This window comes from Euprymna scolopes, chromosome 28 (genome assembly GCF_053919585.1).
Source record: "Euprymna scolopes isolate OS-2025 chromosome 28, ASM5391958v1, whole genome shotgun sequence".
Taxonomy (NCBI): domain Eukaryota; kingdom Metazoa; phylum Mollusca; class Cephalopoda; order Sepiida; family Sepiolidae; genus Euprymna; species Euprymna scolopes.
The window spans coordinates 100,843,030-100,850,038 of NC_136509.1; positions in this window are offsets into that span (position 1 = coordinate 100,843,030).

Sequence of the window (7,009 nt, forward strand, 5' to 3'; positions counted from 1 at the left end):
TAAGCCAGCCCCTGCTTTTGAAGCAGAGCACTGTCGTAAATGATCCCTCCTGCTGTTTACTTAACGTTATCTGGAGCCTTTTTTATTATACACAAATCGAGCACTGTAAAACTTAAGGTCAAACGTTTCTATAAATAGACAATTTAATATATCGTTTTCGGATTTGCGGGCGCCGATGCCATGGATTGGAGAGTAGAACTGCCGACTATAAAATAGATTTTTGTAGGTTCAATTCCGGTCTAGGAATGAGTATTAGTATAACCACGTTAAAGAGCTACGATACAGTGGAGCACTCTGTCAGTGAATTATATAGATATAAGTTTAGATTTTTATGTTTTCTCTTTTAATTTCTTAAAGTTTCCTGTTTATTTAAACATTACTTATCCTTTTTAATACAAGGGGAAAAAATTTTCCCTGGGGAACAAATGTAAGTTTCTAATAATTTGTTTGGTATATTCATACCATCCAATGAAACACGTCTAACACGCAACAATAAAACAATATGAATGTGAATTAAGTGAATACTTCTGTGACTTTGAAATGCTTAATAAATTCATATACATATATATATATATATATATATATATATATATATATATATATATATATATATATATGTATATGAATTTAATAATGTCAGCCTCTTTAATAACTCGGTTCCTATTGTTGAGCACTTTATAGTTGAGATGAAAGTCGCTAACTTACGCTCACATGCACAGATCGTGACGTTATAATCATTAGATCATTATGGACGGATGTTACGACATCTAAAAAAAATAAATGTTTAAATTTCAACGATATTTACCACGGTTGAATTTGGCCGTGAGGTTAGTTCCTTGCTAATGAGGTCAGAGATGGCTACGTGGTCGGGTTCGAATCTCCCGACCGGCAGTAATCGTGTCACTATACACTGATGATTCCCGAAGGAATGAAACACTAGTGTCTGTACGTATTAAAAAAAAATAATAATAACAATATATATCACATTTAATAGATGTCCTGTCTACGTCTACCTTGGCAAGGTTATATAAGCGACCGATTTGCTAAGCAAATTTCTTTGTCTGTGCAACGGTGTTACTTTGCATCGAATCCACGTGTTGTGTTTTCAACCAGGCCTATGTTGCCGCCCATTTGCAAAGCTGTTCATCCCCCCACCATAATAATTCTATTATTTATTTATTTAAATGTAGTTGCAGTGCGCACTATGTTGGGCGAACATCGCAAAGATTAGATTTCCGTTTGAAACAACATGTACCATCAAAGATTCGTTATGCAAATTTTTCACCCTCGGATGTTCTGAATAACACGTATGGTTCTACGATTTGCGACCATCTTATAAGTAACCATGCGTGTGCCACGAATTTCAGTGCTGACATGTTTACGATCTTGACTAAGTCGCACTCGTCCTTTCATTTAAGAATTCTAAAGACTATTTTTATTAAGTAAAAAGCAAAAAGAAAATCTTTTAGGACTTAATGTTTCCCGATTTATTTTTCGTTTTTCTTTCCTACCCCCGCCATATTCATGACTTTTTAAAATCGTATTTTCCTCAGTTTAGCTTTGTTGAGCGAGGAACGAAACCTGGTTAGCTAACCTTAATTTTTATTTTTTTTATTTTTTAAATCATTATGTTGATTGGTATGTATTTAGCCATTATTAAATTCTGTAACCCCCCCCAAATTTTCAAATATATATATATATATATATATATATATATATATATATATATATATATATATGAATTTTAAAATGGATACAATCCGACGTTATGATGTGAAAAGGAAGCGGAAGACTGGAGGCTCGACATTTCACCCGAATTATGCGGGCTTTTTAAAGAGGTGTGGTCACTGACGAGAGGGTCGATGTTTTTAGTTTTATATATACTGGGGGAGTGTATGCAAATAAAACTATTATACAAATATAAAAACAAAAAGAACAAATATATATTTATTAACCAGTGTCTAGATTATTTTCGTGCAATATTATTTTAGATAAGTGGAAACAAATGTTAAAAAATCCTTTTCTCTGTTTGATAGTGTTAGTAGAGTTAGAGATAAGAGTAGATTCCAGCAGACGGCGTGTTGACCTACTATGTATATGCTTTAGGAGGGTCGCATTTTCGAAATCGAAATGATGGTCATTTTCCATTATGTGATCGAAAAGAGCATTAAGTGTATTGTTATTCTTTATGTCTTTTTTGTGTTCATATAATCTTTTAGCAAGGTTTCGCTGCGTCTTTCCTACGTATATCTTGCCACAATCAAGGCACGGTATGGTATGAATTCCGGCTTGTGTTAATGGTTTATCATTGTTAGTTTTAGATTTTCCGAGTTAAATCTTTTATCGTTAGGGAGGTTTTCTGTACTATTTGAAAGTCGATTTTGTTAAGTTTTTTTAAATAAATGTTATTATTTTTATCGTTAGTTGAAACAATTAGTCTTCTATTGTGCGTTAGGTTTTCTTGGGGTTGGTTTTAATCTCGGTTTCGATAGATTTTTAAGGCCCTTTTTTAGCGTTAAGTAGGAAGTATTGAAGATATTGTAAGTCCTTGAATGTAGTTTCTATATATTCAAATTCATCGTTTAGATATTCTTTGCTACATATTCTCATAGCTCTTAGATAAAATCCAATTATAATGCCTTTTTAACGTTGTCATTGTGTTGCGAGTAAAAATGTACATAATCTTGAAAAAGCCCGCATAATTCGGGCGAAACGTCGAGCCTCCGGTCTTCCGCTTCCTTTTCACATTATATATATATATATATATATATATATATATATATATATATATATATATAATATATATATATATATAATATATATGTACATATATATATGTACATATATATATATATATAATATATATATGTACATATATATAGATGTACATATATATATATGTATATATAATATATATATATATGTATATATATATATATGAATATATATATGTATATATATATATATATATATATATATATATATATATATTCGCTTATCTAAGTGTACTCTTATCTTTATAGGTCAATTACCTACGCGCATTCTTACTTTTTACCATACCTCATTACACATTCATTTATATTTATAAATCTAATAATAAAACTACTAATAACACCTATGATAACAAATGTAATCTAATTATTGCCTGTGATTATTCGTGCATTGCACGCTTTTTTTTTTTTTTGTAATCTTCTCATAGCTGATTAAAATAGTCCTGCGTTATACGTAATAAATAAACACTGTTAACAGCATGTCCGCATTGCAGTTAATTTACTAACAACAAGTGTCGTGTCGGAGTAGTTTGTTATTGTGTTCGTAGTGTTGCCCGCACTGAGGACTGAATCTTCAACCAGTTTCTTTTTTACTAAGGAGTAACCACTTATCAAGGCACAGATGTTACTCAAGGATAAGGAATAAATGAATGCCAGTTGGCGGAAGGATAACGTAGTGATGATTGCTTATGATGGCGTTGATTGAGTAGAACTTGATTATTTAAATAAGTGGTTCAACAAGAATTTGTTTGCATCAGACTTGAAAACGTCAATGTTGTAATAAACTGGGGATACTCTCCGATGTATTATTTTCAAAACGCGACCAGTTCTAGGAAAGAAACTTTGATCATGGATGTTTCCTGTTCCGTCTGCCAGCTTCCCACCTGACTACAACTTGGATGTGTTCAAGTCCAACGTTAACAAATTCCTAATGAACCGCCCCCTTAAGTAAACACTTCATCAAATCTCCATACTAACGTAATGTACTTGCAATAACCCTTATCCCTGAGTGACTTCCGGGCCTTGATAAGTGGTGACCACTGCGTAAAAAAAAAGTTTTAGCTAGAGAGAAAAAGAAAAAAAAAAAAAAGTGAGATATATAGATGATAAAGAGAATGAGAGAGAGAGTGAGAGAGAGAGAGCGTGATCTATATATATATATATATATATATATATATATATACATACATATATATATATATATATATATATATATAAGAATTAATAAAACATGTAAAAACACTTTAATAAAATGTAAAAACATATTTAATTTTAAAAAAAGGAGACACAAATTACGTCGATTGCCATTAATCCCGTGGAGTTTCGAAAGAAATACTTTCTTTCTCATTAGAGGGTAGGATGTGGTAAAATGCAAAGTATTTAATGAAACTGCAAGTGAGCCATAGAGATTACCTGCTAAAAGTTAAAACATAGTAAGGCAGAGGGAATGGGGAAAAAGAAAAAATTATTTCACGTGAAGTTACGGTCGAGTGAAGAGTAGAAGATCCAATGACGGTAAAACTACAAAAAATGTTGGTAAAAGTCCGGTGTTCAGATGTAAAAATCCAAAGGCATCCCGTTACTGGAAGATATTTCGAGGTACTCTACAAGGCCGAATTCCAGGAAATAGTTCACAAATGAGTATGATGAATATATTATTATAAAAAGAAAGATAAATTCCGCGGAGAATGAAGAAATGGGGAGATTTCAAGACGCTACTGCCGAGGCCAAATTTAAAAACTACGAATAAAGAAGCTGAAACGATGAGCGGTGATTGATTTTTTTAGAATAGAAAAGGCAATGTCACAATGACGCGGACAAAATAACGTTAAAGTAGTTCAATATATATATATATATATATATATATCATATACATATATATATATTTATATATATTTATATATATATATATATATATATATATATATATATATATATATATTGAGCAAGATGATTGATACTTTATAATTAAAATTAAAAATTAAAAATCGGTTTCATAAGGAAGAACAAACAAAATCAATAAAGTATACGATCGTTTCGGAAACGATGTTTTTATTGTGATAGACATTGAGTCTTTGACAATAATTTTATCATATAGCTTTTTGAAACAAAGTCTCCTCATCAGCAAAAATATTGGGTGTTTTTTTTAAAGACACCAAAAATAAACCTAGCATTTTTTTTTAAATAAGGCAGATGTATCTGGAAAATATTTAAGATATGAAGGAAAATACTTTTTTTTATGTTGATAAACAACGTAAGATAAAATGAAATATATATAAAGACAAAAAGTTTATATGCCAAATTCTCAGATGGTGTCAATCTTACCATGTATTTCTTGTATAAGGTTAAAATATTCAATTTTTAACAGCACATGTTTCATAGCGCAGAAGCATTCATATAATTATTAGGCCAATTTATTTATATTTTTCGCGCCTACTCATCAGAAGAAAATAAAAATAATATGGGCATGATTACATAAATTCGAAAAAATCGGAAAGGTAGTTGCAATTGTGTTTTGTCATGTGATATTTGCACCATCTTGTATATATATATATATATATATATATATATATATATATATACATACATAGTCTTTGACGTTTTTAATCTTTAAAACTATACAAAAAATATTTTTTATCATTCGTTAGAAAACCATCTAGTCAGTAAGTTATTTAATCACCTGCAATCACTGCATCAACTCGCTCTCGAATGTACTATAGTACCAATAATTTATTTTTCAAGGGATCATCAGTTGTTTACCATGAAACACTGTTTCGGGGATTTAAAAACAAAAAAGTATATTACATCATGACTCCCCAGCAGTGTTGATCAAACACCACCACCCTTAATCTTAGGAAGAAAGCATGTTACAAACATTTGATCCAATTTCCTATTAATTGCAATTACTAACCTTTTCATACTATAAAAATGAATTTCTTACCTGTGTGATTCATCAATTTCACATTTAAAATGGATATATTTTAAATTTATCAGTCTTGTTTTATAAGATTATATATATATATATATATATATATATATATATATATATATATATATATATATATATATATATATATAAGAATGCTGAGTGCCCGGCGTTGCCTGGGGTTTTGAAAGGTGCGTGTTGAGCAAAAAAAAAAGTGGTAGTAGGCTAGTAGGTTCGAACCCGTTCCGCAAAGGAAGAAAAGAACGTGAAAAAAAACGTCACATCTTTGCTGTTGCGCCCATCACCAAACCGGAAGTGATGTAGATTAAAATGAAGGCTAGGCAATCGAAAAGAGGGGGTTACTTTCGAAAATAATATCGGCAATAAAAACGACCCCTCCCTATAGAAATGTGACTGGTTGAGGGCGAAGAAATTAATGTTTCTAGCCAATTTTTCGATATTTGTCGTTCGATGGGTCCACCTTAAAAAACGATATCGACCTCATGAAAATTCGCGGCCTCTGTCGAAAGTTGTAGGCGGACATACATACATACATACATACATACATATACATATACATACATACATGATGATTGCAACGTCTTGTCAAACGAGTGCCACTCCCTCAGACATCTAAAATCCATGAGCCCAAATGCCTGAGGGAGTATCTATACAAATGATGTTACAGAGTCTTAGCTTTGTACGACAGCTAAGTCTCTCTCTCGGTTCAAAATGCTGAGATCCAGCAACAAGCAAGAGCAAGATAGCCAGCAACAAATTAAACTGCAGACCAGCTTAATGCGGGTAATGGTCTTCCGCTTTATGTTTTTTTTTAATCAGAGATTTGCTTCTCCTAGAAAGGTTGCCTTCATCACGGCTTACGCTTACGGGGGCCCTCTCCACCCCAATACACATACACACACACACACACACACACACACACAAATATACACATACATACATACATACATACATACATACATACATACATACATACATGAAACAGAAAGGTGAGATTTATATTATAGATTGAATTCAGATTCTCATAATTTGTTTCTGTTGAGTTGAAAAGAAATGAAAGCAAAAGTTTAATGACGTTTAAGTTGATATCTTCATTATTCAGTAAGTTTTTCCATCCCAATATTTTAAAACCACAAAAAAGAGCGCAACCTATAAATTTTACAAAAAAGCGAATAGACGGACAGACAGACTGAATGACTAACCGAGGGGGTTAGCAGAAACACTGGTATATCAAACAAACGGACGCATTTCATCAAATAGCAGTAAAGACAGGACTTCCCAGCTGCCCGAA